The 19,115-nt window shown below is 43.6% G+C and overlaps 1 protein-coding gene across 4 annotated transcripts in view; it reads left to right on the forward strand.

Moving 5' to 3' along the window:
- RAB11FIP4 (RAB11 family interacting protein 4) overlaps positions 1–19,115 on the forward strand; it is a 222,637-nt gene that overhangs the window by 173,606 nt on the left and 29,916 nt on the right. The window contains exon 1 of one of the 4 annotated variants that reach the window (XM_078385163.1): positions 12,971–13,104. The exons of the other annotated variants lie outside the window; for them this stretch is intronic. The gene's annotated coding sequence lies outside the window, so the exon portion shown is untranslated. Of the gene's footprint in view, positions 1–12,970; positions 13,105–19,115 lie in introns of those variants that run through there. 4 annotated transcript variants of the gene reach the window in all.

Below are 19,115 nucleotides of genomic sequence, written 5' to 3' on the forward strand. Positions count from 1 at the left end.
ACAGAGGGTTTTATTCGCGATAAAAGCAGCTGAGAGTGAGGAAGCTGAATTACCCTTCTGGGAGGGTAGAGGGGAAGTAAAATACAACCCAGAGGAGGTAAAGAGCAGTCCTGCACTCACCCAAGACCAGCAGCAAGAACTAAAAATGCTGCTTAGTAAATATCAACAGATGTTTTCCAACAAGCCGGGGATAGTGAAGGGAGTGATGCATCGGATCCACACAGGGGATGCACCCCCGCAGGCAGTATCCCCATACCGAGTAACGGGACCCTATAGGGACAAGGTGCGGAAGGAGCTGGACGAGATGCTGAGGGAGAACATAATCGTCCCCTCTTCTAGTCCTTGGTCCTCTCCGATAGTCCTTGTGGACAAGCCTGATGGGAGCATTAGGTTTTGTGTCGATTACAGGAAATTAAACCGTGTAACCACTCCTGATGCCTACCCAATGCCCAGGCTAGACAACCTGATTGAAACCATAGGGGGTTGTCGGTTCATCTCATCATTGGACCTGGTAAAGGGATATTGGCAATTAAGAATTGATCCCAGGGATCAAGAAAAGACTGCCTTTTGCAGCCCTTTTGGTCTCTATGAGTTTCGAGTCCTGAGCTTTGGTCTCAGAAATGCACCAGCCACATTCCAAAGGCTGATGGACCAGACCTTGGCAGGGCTCAGTGACTTTACAGTGGCCTACATTGACGACATAGGGATCTTCAGTAATACCTGGGAAGATCACCTGATACACCTGGAGTTAGTGCTGCAGAGGTTAAGTGCAGCAGGGCTAACAGTAAAGGCCAGCAAGTGTCAGCTGGGTAGCCCAGAAATAAAATACTTGGGTCACATGGTAGGGGGAGGAGTGATAAAACCCCTGGAGGCCAAAATAGAAGCTGTTCGTGATTGGCCTAGACCCAACACCAAGAAAAAGGTCAAATCATTTCTTGGGTTGGTGGGCTACTACAGAAAGTTCATCCCGAGGTTTAGCGAGATTGCGGCTCCGCTGACCGATCTGACGAGGAAGAAGGCTGATGACCGCATCCCGTGGACCAGCGACTGTGAGGCGGCGTTCCAGAGGTTGAAGGAGACGTTAATCAACTATCCTGTCCTGCGTGCTCCAGACTTCGACCGGGAGTTCATCATCTACACCGATGCGTCTAACAGCGGGGTAGGAGCAGTTCTGTGCCAGGAGGATGAGAATGGTGACCAGCATCCGGTGTCCTACCTGAGTAGGAAACTTCAAAAAGGTGAGAGACATTTGGCAACCGTGGAGAAGGAGTGTTTGGCCATAGTCTACGCGATCCAGAAGGCCAAGCCTTACATCTGGGGAAGACATTTTATTCTGTGTACTGACCATTCACCATTGCAATGGTTAAAGACGATGAAAACCCACAATAGCAAACTTATGAGGTGGGCTTTAAACCTACAGGACTATGACTTTGAAGTGAAGGTGGTCAGAGGGTCAGTGAACTGTGTTGCTGACGCCTTATCAAGAAGACCTGAAGAATGAAGACGGCGAAAGAACATGGACTATGTGTATATAATGAGGACAAAAAAGTTAAATGTACCTGTGTTTTTTTGAATTTGGTTTGTATGAATAAAGGTAAATTGATGTAATGTATATGTTAAATGTTTAAATGCCTATTTGCTATGGTTTAACTTAGAATGTAAGTATAAGTGAGTATAATATGGTATGTATAACTGTTGTTGTGTATTTTATACAGGTTGTTTTTTGGTGAAAAGCACGTTAGCTTTCCCCCTACAAAACAACTTATAAAGAGGGGAGGTGTTACATACAGCACTGATGTTACCTGTCTGTCATGGGTTTGGAGGGAAAGTTCCATCCTATGGGGAGTGGAAGGCGGGACATCAGGAGGAGGGGCTGTACTGTATATATATGTGGAGCGTGAGTGGTGAAGAGAGATGCTGAGAGACACTGGGTTGTGACGAAGCAGCAGCTGGGAAGAAGAAGCTGTTGTGGGAGTCTGTGTGTCAGACAGGGTACTACTGTGTGTCAGAGTACCAACCTGATAGGTTCAGGTGTCTGTTGGTTAGCCAGAACTGATAGGTTCAGGGTCTGTGCTTCAAGTTAAGGGTTCTGTGTGAACCAAACTGTATGCATGTATGAGTGAGAATAAGCCACGTTACTTTATCCTATTCACCTGATTGTTTATTTTTCCCTGTGGGTATTTAAATAAACCTTATTCTTTTATTGTTTGAAAATCCATCCCTGGTCTGTGTGACTTCTTACAGGGAATGGTTGGTGGCAGCTTAGTGTAACTGTGTGACATATCCCAGTAGGTCTGGGTTTGTCACAGGTGGTTTTTAAATTTGAAAATGCAGCCTGTGTTATGAAAAGGATAGTCTTGTTTCTTCTAGCATTCAAGAAAGCCTCTGACTCTAATGGGTTCCTCAGCTCTTCAGGACTGCTAGAGTTCATAAGTACCAGAATTGTTTGCAGAAATATTCATAAGCTGTAAAAATGCAAGACTTGGGACAGGGGGAAGAAACTCTTCAAAAATGTGCATGCATGAGTGTGCATACACATACAGACACAAAGAAGTGTGCCCATCCCCCAGCTAAAAATGCAATGCTGTAATTATTATTTTTTTATTTTTTATTATTTATTTAACTTACAATGACTAGAATATGTCTCATTGCAACTCAGTAGGATTTGTTTCTATAGGTGTAGCTTACTTGCACTGTAAGGTTATCACCCGATTAAGAACAGCTTAGCCAATTAATTACATAACTTTTAGTTGCTTTGTAGAATTAACCAACATGGATAAATAGTGCTAAAGAAAAATGACTTTGCCTTGAGATGATACACATGGATTGCAGAGGAAATGATTGTAAAGGAGCCATATCCGTCTTCTTACTCACACAGGATGGGGTCAGACTTTGCTATTTGGGATCTGTTGATTGGGTGCCTTTTTTCAGACAATCTAAATGTTCTCAGTCAATTACAGTTCCTAAGAAATCATGTAAAGATTTCACTCTTTCTCTCTTCTGAAGTGTGTTGCTCAAGCGACAGATTCATGTTACAGGAAGCACTTGCTCTCTGCTTCCTTCTGGTCTTCTGTCTCTCTGAAAAACCCTAAACAATCCTGAACATCCAGCTATTTAGAAATAAGACACTCGGAAAGGTGTATGTTCTGGGGAGGCTTCGGTCTTCTCATCTTTGAAGAGCAGACCTTTCTCTTTTTTTCACTCCCTGCTTCCTCCTTCCTCTATATAAACACATATAGGAGACCCTGCAGGCTACTGCACACCAAGGATAAAATGGTGCTTCTCCTCCGTTCCATGTGGAGAAGCCCTTGCCTCCTTTGGGACAGCTGACTCTTGTTTCAGTTCTAGCAATGGAACTCCACAGGTGAGGATGGCCAGGTAGCGTGGGAGGGGTAAGGTGCTCTAAGTAAGGCCCACAACTCTGGGTGCAATCAGAGTGTGCTGGTGTGCTTTAAATAGGGTTGTTTATTTGTGACATTTTAAAAAAAAATATTAAAAATTAATTGCTTTGTCTTGAACGGCTGGTGGTCAAAAAACTGCCTGCAGCCCAGTGCACCGGCTGCAGGCAATTTCTCATCTGGCCCTTCAGAAAAGGCAAAGAAAAATATTTTTAATGTTTGATGTATACATCAAGAATGGTATAGTGCATTCTAAGAAACATTTTCATTTCTGTCCCTCCACTGAGGAACACAGGAAGTGTTTGATTTACCAATATCTGGAAGTGACTTGCTTATTAAGCCACTTCACAGTATTGGAAATTCCAGCTGGAGAATGTCTGGACAGCAAGAAGACTTGCTTTTAGTCCATTCCCAGTGATTTCCTGCATTGGAAATGGACCAAATTAGAGTGATCCTACCCACACAAAAATAAAATAAAATAGAAGCCCCTGACAGGGATTTAGAAAAGTGCGAGTAGGACTATTCTGGGGATGGTTTGGTTTGTTCCAGTGATTACATAATGTGATCGCTGAAAACCAACCCAGCAGACCAAAGAGCAGGCTAAATGTCCATCTGATTGCACCCTCTGTCTTCCAGCCCCTCGCTGCCTGAGGTGGCAGGCTGGTACCTTTGCCTGGGGGACTCTCTCTGCTTCTGTTTTGGTGCTGCAATGAGAGAAGGGCTGGTAGGAGATCTTTGAAGACCTAAAATAATGCAGAAATGTTCCCCCCAATTTTGTGCATTGGGAAGACGTTGCTGCCAGGGATGCATAAGCATTGTTCATCCCACAAAGGAGATGAATTTGGGATGTGTGTCTCTGTTGCCGCCTCCGTCCTCTTCTACCACAAAGAATTCTGTTGGGGAGAGGGATATGTTCCATATGTTTATTTCCTGACTCTCTATACAACTGGACAGGCTTTAATAAGTTAATAGTAAGACAAAAGGGACTGGAGAATTTGAACATGGGAAGAGCCCTTCTACAGAGTCATGCAATTGGTCTATCTAGCCAGGCACGCTGACTGACAGGAGGAGCCCACTCAGGTTTCAGGCAAGAATTTTGCTAATCCTTACCTGGAAACACTTGGGATTTTCTGCATGTATACCAAGTGCTCCAACACTGAGCCATCACCTGTCCTTAGCTAATAAGTTTGCTGAGCTCAACAGTATGTCTTCTGGCAAGTTTAATTCAGAGTATGGCGATATTGTTGAATTTTAGATAGTCTTGACTATCTAAATTTGATGGGGGAACATGGTGGCACTGTGGGTTAAACTGCAGAAGCCTCTGTGCTGTACAGTCAGAAGACCAGCAGTCATAAGATCGAATCCACATGACGGAGTGAGCTCCCGTCGCTTGTCCCAGCTCCTATCAACCTAGCAGTTCGAAAGCATGTAAATGTGAGTAGATAAATAGGTACCACCTTGGTGGGAAGGTAACGGCGTTCCGTGTCTAGTCGCACTGGCCATGTGACCACGGAAACTGACTTCGGACAAACGCTGGGTCTATGGCTTGGAGACAGGGATGAGCACCGCGCCCTAGAGTTAGACACGACTGGACTAAATGTCAAGGGGAACCTTTACCTTTACCTGACATCAGCTTTAGCTTAATGCCCACAGTCTCAAAGGTCATTTAGAAGTAGTTGTGTGTATTTGTGCCTTTATTGGGAATATTTTGCCATAGCCTTTGATAGCAGCCACAAGGGGATGATTTTTGTCCAGTGTGATTAGCTTCTGACCAATCCTTAGCTTCTGATATGTGGAAAGCTACAAGAAGTTAGAAGGTGGTTAAAATGCTTTAATCCCATGCCTTGGCATTGCTTTTCCTGGAGTGTAACTATTATTACCTTGGCATTGTCGTATTCAGTTTTGGTCACCTCACCTCAACATAGTGGCTGAATTCCTGTTGCTTAGCACAGTAAATTGTAACTAGCGTAGGTCCATTTCAATCAATCAATTTAAGGACTAGACTTATCAAATCCTCACTGATTCATTGGGCCTACTATAGTGGAGCGTGTTACGCTAAGCAACAAGACTTCAGCCACTATCATCTGGGGGCAAAGCATCTTCTTATTCTTATAGTTTGGCTAGTCTAATCTGTTGTTTTCATTTTTAAGTTAACTTTATACCTGATTCCAATTTTGGCTCCCCATATGTTCTTGGACTAAAACTCCCAGAAGCCTTCACTCCTAGCTGTGCTGGCCAGGATTTCTGGAAGTTGAAGTCCAGAAACATCTGGGGACCTAAGGTTGGCAACCACTGTATTATTTGGTATTCTTTAATTTTTTTTACATTTAGCAGAGGCCTATGTTTTCTTATTTAGGTTTGTTCAAATCAGTACTCCATACCTTGCAGCCTCAGTGGTTCTCCCTCCACTCCCCCTGAACATACTTTGTCCATCTTCTCATTTACTGCGCTTTTGTGAGGAAGAACCCTTTTGCAAGCATGAACTTGATGTGTGTGAATGAAATGCAAATGGAGTGATAAGACTGCCTGCCTTGGAAACTAATTGTGTTACATGTAAGGCTCCTCTGAGCCTTAGAAACACATCTTGCTGTGTAATCTTCTTTGTGTGTATGCAGGAAATCTCACCTGAACCTCTACTGCTTTCCCGAAGGCATGTTAATTGTGGGCTTTAAAAACCGGATAAAATTGGTGGAACAAACAATTTTGCAAGCTGATAGCCTTGTAGTAATTTGCATTCAGAGGCCTCATAAGCTTGAAGACCTCTTTTCCCTGAAAATGTGTCCTCCCAAATAGGTGCCGCCTCCCCCCCCCCCCCCCCCCCCGTTACGTGAAGAAGTATTTCATAGGGTGAATGAGAGCTGTTCTAGTGTGGTCTAGCAGCAGACTTCCACCGATTTCATGAAATATTAATTGCAAAATCTGCATTTCTTGCAGCTCAGAAAAGAGGCTTTTCATCATGACACGCACATGTCTCTTGTTGCCTTGCTCTTTTATTTTTCAAAATACAGTAATAGCTTCAAAGCTGCAAAATGTGGGCTCCATTTCAAATGCAACATCGATGGTACGGTACCTGCCAAATAGGCACCGCTATGTTGTAAGCTCTGGCCTTTGCTGCAGATCTATTATGCACCATACACAATACTCCTAGGGAAGGTTGTTGTAACTCTTTAAGCAGATACAGCTAGTGCTGTGTTCTTTGGGCTAGATTGCTTATTGTGCCCCAGATTAAAAGCATTACAGGGAGTGGAGTCAGCTGTACATTGTCATCAGGTCCTGGGTATTTTAGTGGGATATATAAAAAGTATGTGATCCTGTCCGTGTCTGGAATCTTATGTCCCTAGAAAGGAACTGCCATGTCCTGAACTGGGCAGAATGGCTTTGTGTCACACTTCTGCACACACAGTGACAAGTGTTGCAGGACCCCATGCTTGTATTTTGGCAGATGGGGCACACAATTATGTAATGGGCGCAACTAAAGTGTACTGGCACACATCTCGCATAAAACACTCAGTGTTGGCCTTCCTTGATTTTCCACTTTGTGTGATCCACTTATAGCTTGTTTGCAGCATGTATTTCCTGTAATCTAATATTGGTTTGGATCTAGCTTCAACCTGCAGTGAAGTGAAGGGCTCCTTCCATTCCATAGAGGAACTTCTGATCTGGCTGAGAATACCAGGTGGTAAACAAAAAGAAGAGGAACATTCTCACATTCTCTCTCTCTCTCTCTCTCTCTCATTCTCAAATCTTCACACCCGTCAACTATAATGCTTGGGTCTTTCTGTCTGGAGAGACCCAGGGAGAGGGAAAGACTAGTGACCGTTCCCTCTCACTTCCTTAGTGGGACCTTTCTAAGTGGATGGGGCTTTCCCAACTGAGGTAGTGACAGCTGGAATCTTAACACTCATTGTTCTTAATTGTTTTAAATTTTCTTTTGAAAATTTTATGGGAACAGAACTTTTGATGTGAGATACTCAGTGCAACATACATTTTTTTTTCTAACAAAACCATCAGTTAAAAAAATGTATTAACATTGTCTATGCCTGGTACTATATATCTGGCTTTAGGTACAAAGAGTTGATGGGGTCAGAACAACATTGTTGAGGAGGCTTTAATCTGCCATGCATTTTCCCAGAGTAATCATATCTTCAAACTTCCTAATTTATGCTCTCTTCTTTTTTTGGGGGGGGGGGTCTATTCAACTCAGCCACAGTCTTTTGTAGCAAGTGAACAAGGGCTCACTGTCCAGCTCCCTTGTTCAGCTCACACGCAGATGGGTTGCAACTTTTTATCTTGTTCTTCAGCCTTGAAGCATCCCATGGAAGAGAAACAACATCCTGCATAGTACCACACCAAGAAACCTTGAGCAATTTCTAGAGAGCAGTTTTTAAAACCAAGCAAAAATTTACTGTGCCTCCTCAGTCTTCCTTCCTTCCTTCCTTCCTTCCTTCCTTCCTTCCTTCCTTCCTTCCTTCCTTCCTTCCTTCCTTCCTTCCTTCCTCAGGGAGGGTCAGTCATGTCTTTAAAAATTAACAAGCGTTCTAATAAAAACCATGTCCAGGTGAAGCATTCAGTTGGCTTAAATGTAACATGAAAACTAAGTAACACTAAATCCGCATCATACAAATTTTCTTCCAACCGGAAGTTTCAGTTTATAACTACTTTTTGGCTAGTGAAAAATCTTATCAGATTTTTCAGACGATGCATAATTAATATATCCATCTAGAAAATGTCAATCAAATAATTGTGCTAGACTAGAAAGTTTAGATTCAGTATTTTACGAGGGGGGAAAATCACATATTTTTAGATTGAGCAGAGAGGTGTGATCTCTTTGCCACATTTCTAATACATGTCACAGTTTCTAAATGGCCAAGCATCATGCCATAAAATGGGATGTCAGTTTTGTTACCATTTCTTCCTCTTCCTGAAAGATAAAGCTCAACCTGCTTGTAATCAATTATTTTAAATTAAATTAGCACATAAGAAGTATTTTTAGGATCCTGTTTCTGTCACAGTGGTAGGCTCATTCTCTGCCATGGTGATGTCTGTTCTGTGCACTTTAGGTGCTTTTCAAGGCTGTTACTAAGGTTACCACTTCTGCAAGTACTCATTGGGTCAGGTGGGATGGGCCAATAAACAGGTTTAGCGTAGGTGTCAAAGTATGTTAAGAGTGGGGGAATTCTGATTTCCTTCTGTGTTGGATATGACAGAAGATTTAGTAGGGAGGAGGGCTTTCTGCCACCTGGCCAGCAAAGTTTGTAAATGTGCTTCTAAGAAGGATGTCTGCAATGACAAGCTAGGGCCATCCATAATTTAGCAGTGATAGCAAAACAGTAATATCAACAACCTCCGATATGCAGATGATACCACTCTGATGGCAGAAAGTGAGGAGGAATTAAAGAACCTTGTAATGAGAGTGAAAGAGGAGAGTGCAAAAAACGGTCTGAAACTCAACATCAAAAAAACTAAGATCATGGCCACTGGCCCCATCACCTCCTGGGAAATAGAAGGGGAAGATATGGAGGCAGTGTCAAATTTTATCTTCCTGGGCTCCATGATCACTGCAGATGGAGACAGCAGCCCTGAAATTAAAAGGCGCCTTCTTCTTGGGAGGAAAGCGATGACAAATCTTGACAGCATCTTGAAAAGCAGAGACATCACCTTGCCAACAAAAGTCCGAATAGTCAAAGCTATGGTTTTTCCTGTTGTGATGTATGGAAGTGAGAGCTGGACCATAAAGAAAGCAGACCGCCGAAGAATTGATGCCTTTGAATTGTGGTGCTGGAGGAGGCTCTTGAGAATCCCCTGGACTGCAAGGAGAACAAACCAATCAACCCTGAATGCTCACTTGAAGGACAGATCCTGAAGCTGAGGCTCCAGTACTTTGGCCATCTCATGAGAAGAAAAGAGTCCTTGGAAAAAACCTTGATGTTAGGAAGGTGTGATGGCAAGAGGAGAAGGGGACGACCGAGGATGAGATGGCTGGACAGTGTCTGCGAAGCAACCAACATGAACCTGACACAACTCCGGGAGGCAGTAGAAGACAGGAGGGCCTGGCGTGCTCTGGTCCATGGGGTCACGAAGAGTCGGACACGACTAAACGACTAAACACAGCAAAACAGTCCCAGAAAACCTTAGAGCTGCCAACAGCCTGCTGGTACTTCTTCCCTGGAAGTGGATAGGCTGTTTTAGTTTTGGGGAAAAAATGATTTTAGTATTTGTGAATAGATTTTAATAAAGCCTTTTAAAACATCCCTTTCTGAAGCCAGAAAGGACAGGGGATATGCCAAGTAACTGAATCCAGTCTGCACTATGCAACATAATAATTTTCAGCAACGTACACCCATTGAGAGGGAGGGATCAGGTATCAGAGCTTGGGGTGGGTTAAAGGAGTAATGCAAAACCGGTTGCCTTCTACATGCTATTGGACTACATCATCCATAATCCCTCACCTTTGGGCAACCTGATTGGAGTTCATGGAAGCTGAAATCTTACAATATCTGAAGGGCCACTGATTTGCAATCCTTGTTTTGCAAGTACATAAATGGAATTTCCTTTTTCATCTGCAATTTTTATTTTATTTTATTTATTCATTTAAAATATTTTTACCTCAACTTTCTCCTTATAAAAGGACCCAGGGCAGCTTACATCATTAAAGACAGTGTTTAATGCTAGCAGTGATGAGTATACAAACACGTTGAGGTGCAACAGTCTATTTAAAAACATAAGCAACTCCAAAACCCATTGAATGCAATAAGGCATAGCAATTTAAAATCCTACTCAGGCAGCCAGTCACTCAGGGAAAGCCTTCCTGAAGAGAAAGGCCTTTGCCTGTTTGTGGAAGGACAGCAAAGATGGGGCCAGCCTGGCCACTTGTGGGAGGGAGTTCCAAAGTCTGTGAGCGGCAACAGAGAAGGCCCTCTCCTGTGTCCCCACCAAACACATCTGTGAAGGTAGTAAGACTGAAAGGAAAGCCTCTCCTGATGATCTTAACAACCAGGCATGCTCATAAAGATAGATGTCATATATCGGAATATGTCATACGTTGCTACTTGGAGTATCCTTAAGAAAAAAATGTTCTTGAAACTAGTTGAGCACAGCTCATATTTCTACTTTTAAATAGTTTAATTGTGTCCCTTTGTTCTTGCATTGTAGGACTCAGCTCAGGGAGGTGAGGGAGCTTTTAAAAATGGAAATGCTCTAGTTTGTGACCCAGATTCCCACAAGGCCAGTGCTAATAAGACTTCCATTGTGTACTGATGTTTAAAACATCAGTATCTTAGCACAGAAAAGGGGGCAGAGGTGACTGGAATCTCTTTCCTCACAGAAGAAACAATTGTCTAGCTGTTGTCACTAGAGGTGCCATTCCTCCCAGACAGTTTGTGTCAAAAGTAAAATCTGAAATTTCCCCCTCCATTTCAGTATTGGTGTAACAAGATACCCACACTGCAAGAATCCCATGTCCTGTTCATTTCACTCAGGTCTTGGGAAGCATCTCATTTCTGAGATTTGTTTTGCATTGCCTTTGCCATTTAAACACTTCACATTTATTTGTAAAATACTAATTGTTTGTAAGAAATGTGGAAGTTCCAAGTGTTTTGGTTTTTTTTAAAAGCTCTGGGGCTGTGAAGCCAACTGATTGCTTTCTGGGTTCTTGAAATCGTAACGTTCACTTTTGAAAGGGAACCTTTCAGGTTCTTATGAGCTGATTGGCTCAGGACCGGAGTGGTGAACAATGGCAGATAGTTCTGGAAGGACAGAGCAGTGAGGTGCAACACACAGCCCCGTGCCCTCTTAAGGTCACGCACTCCCCTCAAATGACACAGAAGTAGGCAGAGTTGAATTAAGATTCAGCTCTTAATGTGGTCAGTTTCTGTAAATGGAGGGATCAAAATATCTTGGCCACAGCCTGGTAGAGAATGGCCTGCCTCAGAATGCGGAAGTTTACCAAGTTTATTTTTTGTTTTGTTACTCAGTCTTTTCTTCAGTGGTGACAAGGCAGCGCACACAACTCTCCTCTTTCCCACTTTATTCTCACAAGAATGTTGTGAGGTACAGCACATTAGGCCAAGAGGATGTGACTGGCCTAAGGTGATCCCTTGGGCTTCAGAGCAAAGTGGCGATCTGAAGGTCAGCTCATTAACCAAAGCCGGCTCTTGTGAGACATGGAATTACTTTAAGAGAACTCTCCTCTCTTCTTTGTTTCATTTCCAAGTCTTATAAAGACACCAGCCATATTCTGCACTTTTACTTGCTCTGTGGTTGTCCTTCACTGGAAGATAGAAGTCGTGGTGTGGAATGTTGACATGGGCCCTTCCCCTGTTCCTCTGCTGATGGAGGGCTGTAAGGGATCACAGGCCACCCCTGATTTCCACCTAACCTGATCATTAGGGCTGTGGGAGTTCTGATCTTCCAGCACCCAGGAAGCCCCTCATTCCTTAGCTGTCTACAGAATGAGAGCTAGCTTGTGTCTCCTTTATTTGGCACTTTGCATCTCTTTGTTTCCTATGAGGCTAGATGAACCAAACCATCATTTCTGCAAGTTGTCAAAAAAAAAAAAAGGCAAAGAAAAGGGAAAATAGGTTTTTATCTGAATCCAGAATTTCAAGGAAAATCTCAGGATATTGGGGCTTAGTAATTTCACAATTACAAATGATTTATTACCTCAAAAGTCTGGAGGTGGGCTACAAAATTGTCAGAAGGCTCTGAGCTTTTGCTGAGTGGCCTAGCAAAGCCGTCAATTTACATTTGCAAAGATCAGATCAGTTTACTCTAGTTTAAAAACCAGCAATAAAACTAGCTAGCTGATTTCAGAAAGACCAGGCTCTCCTTCTTGTACCATCCATTCATCCCACCCAATAGTGTTTGCTTTGACTGGCAACCGCTCCCCACCCCAGTGTCAAAAACAGGCCTTTCCCATCACTTGCTACCTGACTCTTTGTAACTGGAGATGTCACAGCTGAGCCTGAGATTGCATGCAAATTTTGGGAGAAATATAGTGAATAAATGAATAGCGATGTGGAAACTGGGCCCATGTGTTTCCTTTTTCTTCTCAGACACTTCCATAACGTGCATATTTTTTTTTATTCTGCACACATTACACTCCTGTATTTGGTGTTAATGCAGCATTACCATCATAGTGCCCTAAAAATACTTCAGTTGTCTGCCTCCCCTGCTTATATCTTGCCAGCTTTTTTTTTAGCAGTTCCTATTCAGTGTAGGGTTCCCCCCCACCCTTGCTGACACCCCTTTATAAATTCACACCAAGCATGGCCCCATGAAAAACCACAGCTTTGAATGGAAGCCTGCATATTAAACAGGCTGGCACTTTCGCTAACTGCCTGTTAAAATGACAGGTAATGGAAATGCAAACATTCTTGCAGTTCCTGGCCTGGTTCCAGATGCCAGGCCAGTTCTGTTTGGGCTTTTACCTCAGCAGTTCTAGGGGAAAAAACACACACAGACAGAAGTCAGACTCAGTGTAAACTTAAGGGGAGCACAAAGCAGCTTTTCATGCCCTCCCTTTTTTGCCTTCTGCCCACATGTCTCAAATGTGGAAGCAGGGAGAGAAAAAAGAGATTATGTTCAGGGTGCATCTGGACTACAGCTCTTTGAAATGCTATGATGAATTTATTTTTCTTTTCACTCTTGAGATGGAATAGTGTTGCTGAAATGGAGGTACTTGCTCAGTGGAGAGTTAAAGTGTACAGTACGTATTGCTTATTCCGCTTATAGTGTTGTGTATGAGTCACAAATAACAGAAAATGTGTTTAGGGTGCTTTCTTGGCTTGCAGGGATAGTGTGCATTTTGCTTATGATGGGCTGTCAGTTACCCAGTTGCGTCATTGTTGGTGGCAAAGGGGCAGACAAGGTGTTGTCTTGTTTTTATACAGAGTTGCATTCTGAAAGCAGTATTTTGTACTGTGTCTCCTCTCCCTCCCTCCCTCCCTTCTGTTCCTCCAGCCTGTATGTTTTACAATCATGTGTGGGTGCCATGTGTTATCAAACTGAAACTCCCAGATGTTCTTGGACTGCAGTTCCCAGAAATCCTGGCCAGCACTGCTAGTGGTGAAGACCTCTGGGAGTTTTATTCCAAGAACATCTGGGGACCCAAGGTTGGGAACCACTGTCTTAATTGGGTAGGGCTGTGCTTTGGAGACTTGTGGTCAGGAATCTCCACCTGAACTTCTGAGTACATGTGGCCGGCCTGGCCAGCTAACTTTCTTCTGTGTGTCTTGTTTCAGGTTTCTCTTACAAAAATATGTCACAATGGCTGAGATTCTGTTGCTCCTAGAGCAGGCCCCTTTGTATCAATGGATTTTACAGAGGAATTAGTCATCAAATCCAGCAATATGACATCATTTAAATATGTCATTAAAAACCATCATAACTTCTACAATTTATTATTAAATGAACATGCAATATATGCTAACCAGAAAGCCTTGTCCTACATATAAAACCAAAAAAGATTTTCATGGGTTACAGACCCATTTCTTCAGACACATGATGCCTGGGGAATTCTGGAAGTTGTAGTTCATGGATTACAAAGCCCTCTTTGTAATCCATGAAAGCTCCCATTCAAATCAGAATTCTAGTCTTAAAGGTGCAACCAGCTTTGCGGACAATCAGCTATAACCCAACGTAGATGGTTGAATGCATTCCTGAGAATACAACCAGCACCTCATTAATTAGCAGCAAGTTGCTATCAAGATTTAAATCAGTTTCCTTTATGCAAATGTAGATTGTCAATAGGATTCTGGCTGTTATCTTTTAAGAAAACCTGGAGTTAGATATTCTTACAGATCACTCTAACAGAATTACTGCAAATCACCCAAGAAATCTGCCAGTCGAACCCACGCTGGCATCTGATCACCCTTGACAAGAATGCCCACTCATGTGCACCCACCCAAAATAATGCAGATGAGACATGGAGCCTGACATCGTTTTGGGAGCTGGACATCAAGCCCTGCCATCTTAGAAGTATCTTCCCTCCCCCCCCCCAAGACTCAATAGGCTTCTAAAAACTGGAACTAGAGAGTCTGTTTCTCAGTCCAGGGGGTTACCCCTGTAGCTGCCAATCCCAACACATCTCTGTTCCTCAGCTGAATGAAAGCCTATCTGAAACCTAATCACCAGAAGACTTGGAGAATTCAGATAGTTGTAGCCAAGGAAACAAGATGTTGAGAGGGCCCGGAGAAGAAAAATGGGGCTATGGTGGTAGAATTCATCCATTGACCAGTCAATAGCGCCACCGCCCCATCTCACTCTGAACTGTTTTACCAGCCATTTTCTGCTCCTTTTTCCTAGTGATGCTCCTCTTTATGGATGGTTCTGTTGCATGCATGCACTCACAAAGAATACAAAGAAGAGAAGCAGCTACTCATGTCCCTCAGGAACATCCTTCAAAGGGCCAGATAGTCTGCAACCTCAGATTGCACTCCCTTTTTTTTTACAGGAAATTTTCAGTGAAGGACTTACTGGCTGAACTAGCTTTCTTTCTTTTTTCCTTCTTTTTTTGGGTTGAACTAGTTCAACTCAGTTTTTGTTGTTGTCTGACAGAGCTGAGGCCATGGTAACCGCTACAGCTGCTTCCTAAAATGGAGCAACTAGTCCTTGGGTTTCTGAAAGAGATCACCCAACTAGCTAAGATGGCCAAGGGCCTGTTGGAGTAACACCAGGCCAGTCATGGCTGTGATGAACTGAAACTACTTTCTCCCTGGGGATGTTGGAAATTACTTAGGATTTACTTACCTTCACTCTGGCCTAAATTTATACGGGGATTGTGGCTGCCTCCCTGGGCTGGAGGAAGTTTAGGTCTGGCTCCTAACTTGGCCCTTCCCTTGCCATACCTCTTCTCTCAAGGACTTTTTCTGGTTTGTCTCTTGGTAGATCTTAGCCCGCAGGGCAGTTCTGTCAGCAGATTTCTGAGATAAGCTGACAAAGAGGGTTCTTGCCAAGCACAGAGGAATGAATGTCTGATGGTGAGGAAGGCTTTCCTCTAGTTTTAAGTTAGCATTGCACTGGAAATTAGGAAACAGGTTCCTTCCAAGGATAGGACAGTGATAAGGCCTGTTGCTTCTTCCGTACGCTCACCTCAGGCACCCTGCGTGTCAAGAACGTCTTTGTTTAGCCTGGCAGTGAATGACTAGGCATAGTCCCGAGAGGCTGAGCCTCCTGGAAACTTACTTGGGTTTCTGCTTGATGAATTTAATGAAAATATTTCTTGTCATTCTCCCCACCACAACTGAAATATGTTCTTTCAGATATGATTTATGTTTTGATTATTTCTGCCTTTCCACTCTGTTCCCATTGTCTTTTTCTTTTTATAAAGGAGACGCTAAAAACAGAAACTTTCAAGAGGAATTTAATTTGGGGTGGGTGGGTGGTTGTTGTTGTTTTTTTAAGGAATTCTCAGGCTATTCCCTTTGGACTTTCCCTACAAAGACCAATTCATCATATCTTATTATATTGTCTTCCTAATTTTTTTCCATTCCCCGCCCGCTGCTAATTCTTCATTTTCTCTCTTCACAGTCTTTTATGGTTAGACCCAAGTTCCCAAGGTCCTCTTTCCTCATCTGTTTCTTGTTTCTCCATGTTTCCATTCCTACCTGCTCCATTTTTCCCTTCACCCCCATCCCCACCCACCCCATTTTGGCCACCTTGGCATAGCTTTTCGTTCCCTCTTCCTTCCAGGTGGCTTTCTTAGGGCCTGTCCACACTGAGCATTTGTTCAATTTCCCTTGCACCCATGATGCAGGTACTGCTTCCCCATGTCCATTTGAGGCAAGGTGAAAAATATAGTGTCAAGTATGATTGAAAAAACAAGACCTTGCTCTGATCTGCTCCAGTGCACAATCTGCTCATGTGGACTCCAGTACCATTTTAATGCATGCTGATCCATGTCCTTTGTGAGTTGGTTATCATGTGGTGATGTGTCCCTGTGTGCATGGTGAATTCTGCTGGTGAATCTCCACTTCTCCATGTCTTGCTGCCACTCCTGTGTAGTTTTCTTAGGATACCAGATCTCCCTGTTTTCTACTTTTTTTTTTAAGTCACCTCCTTCATGAAACTGAAAATTTAAAATAAAATAAAATTAGAAAGCTGTGTGGGAAAAATGTGAAGGTTTGAGAGCAGTGGACAGGAAAAAGAAGGAGAGAAATGAAGAAAGAGTGAGGCAGGCAGGAAGGAAGGGAACAGGAAGGTAAGCAGAAGTGTTGTGAATGAGACCCCAAGGAAGAATTTGAGGTATTTGGACAGGTGGTACTGAGAAGACCCAATACCTCCATCAAGAAATGTCCTCCCCTGTGTCTGGATGCTAATATTGGGATGATGTATTCACATCAGCAAGAAAAAATTAGTGCCTTGGTCATATTATTGTACCTTCTGGTTCTAAGTAGATCCCACAGGGTTTGATTCTGTTCATGCATGACGGAAAGTGTTCCAAGGCCAGCCCTGATTGCTGAAGCTAAGCGGTCTGGGCCTGGTCAGTGTCTGCATAGGAAACTGTGCTGGAATATCACACTGTGAGCTCCATGAGGAACTTGTGGGGGGAAGAGTCGGATATACATACAATGAATCAATTAGACGAGCTTCTATAGGGAAGAGAGGAGGTCAGTGGTGGCAAAGTAAACAAATCTGGGTCTGATCCTAACCTTAATGACTAGTCCTTTTGTTAGGCAGAGTGAGGGGAGCGCTTCAGGCAGCAGGTATTGGAGGACACATTAGTGATGATGAATTGGTTGCATTAGGGGTGAGGCTTGTGCCTGTGCCTAATGGACAAGAGTCCCTGTTATGACTGGTTCACTTAGAGGTCAGTGACATCCAGGGGTGGTTCTGCTTGCATGTACTCACTACCTTGTTCTTATATGTGCCCAGATAAATGGGGATTCTGGAGTCATGGTATAGAACATGGCAGCAAGGCTGAGTTCCTTGGTAACACAGAGCTTCTTAGGGCATATGCCAGATCTTCCTTGTGATCCGGAAGGGGTGCGGAGCTACTCATAAGAAAAGACACTGTGACATGTCCCACAACAATTCGCCAGCAAAAGTTGGGATGCCCTCGCAGGTCCAGGATCTGCATATGGCATGGCTATGCATATGTGAGAACCCTGGAAATCCAATGTGGATCCTTTAAAAATGTTTTTTTTTTTTTAAATACATTGATATTATAAGGACTGGCTTTGAGAAAGAAACACTGAGCTAGGTAGTTAGAGCTGCCGCCGCCACCTTTATGACTCACCATGGCTCTAGGCATAGCCTCTAACATAACATCCTGCCCAAACAGTATGCTGGGGTCATGATGTATTCTGGGGAGATGAAGATGATGGTGAGTGCAGCTCTCTCTAATGGTCATTCTCTGCTTAGCACTCAGTTGAGGGAGTATAAGTGACTGGATTGCTGCTTTTGCACTATAAAGTACAGTCGTCATTCTGGAAGTTTCCTATGTTCCTCTGCCTCTGGATTTGCTTTGGAGGAAATCCACAATGTGGCACTTTTTTGGGAGTGGTTCAATGTAGTGTTCATCATCCTGCACCATCTCAGTCATCGTCATGATAATGGTTGTGGGAGTTGTATTCCATCATATTTGAAGGGCATCATCTCAAGAGCGATTGTTCCAGATTATAGGTAAAAATAAAACAAAGATAAAGGAACAAAGACAAAAGACAAAAAATGTGTCTTTAAGACTGTTATATTTTAATGTGAGTTTTCATGGACAAACTTCAAGCTGTATTCTCATGGGTATGCTAAAACACAGCAGAATTAAGTCACTTTGTGTGGCAACACTGGAAATATATGTGCATATATTTATCATTGTGTTTTGCTCCATTTTTGATTTTTTATTAACTGGCTGTGAGGAAGTGGAGCCAGAGCCTGCTGGCCCTAAGAGTGTGCCATCCCAACAACCTGCTACAGAGGAGGGATTTGAGACCATGTACAGCCTCTTGTCCCCAATAGAAGGGATGTAGAGAGTTCAAACTGGTAACAAAGGCAGAAGAGGGATGGAGCCCTTGATAGGCGAAGACCATTTAGGTGGGAAACCCAAGAGGGAAAAAGGGAGAATCAATCATAGAGGGTTTTCTGATGACAGGAAGAGGAGGAACAGAACATCGTCATGGAGGAAGAGATAAGAGAGGGGTTAGATTAGGGAGAGGAGGTAGAGAAGGTGGAGGAGCGAGAGAGGACAGGGGGTAAAGGGGGTGATCTCCCCGTGGGGTGGGCTTGGATTAACCTAGAAGACCCCCTGGACCAAGTAAATAGCCTGTATGAAACTCTCCATTGAGGAGACAGATAGGAGGAACAAACCAGTCCAGAAAAGGGAATGGGAGTGCTGCAAGCAGCGTAAAAAGGAGGGGGGGTGTTACATCCATCTATCAGAACCAGAGGGCATAGAATGGATTGTTACGGTGAACCCCAAGGAAGGAGGTCCTTTGAAGAATGATGTGCCTCTACCAAAGAAATCAGTCATGGTTGAGGGAGAATGGGCCCGCCATCCCTGCTGTGGACCTAGCTCTGTGTGCTAGCCACAGTACCGCCCTATGCAAGCCCACCGGTCAGGAGAGATTTGGTGGGAACTAGAGAATGGGTAGAGATGGTTGGACAGTGTCATCGAAGCAACCACCATGACCTTCACCCAACTCCAGGAGGTAGTGGAAGATAGGAGGGCCTGGCGTGCTCTGGTGTGTCCATGGGGTCACAAAGAGTCGGACATGACTAAACGAT

The sequence above is a fragment of the Pogona vitticeps genome, chromosome 2, assembly GCF_051106095.1.
Source record: "Pogona vitticeps strain Pit_001003342236 chromosome 2, PviZW2.1, whole genome shotgun sequence".
Taxonomy (NCBI): Eukaryota; Metazoa; Chordata; class Lepidosauria; order Squamata; family Agamidae; genus Pogona; species Pogona vitticeps.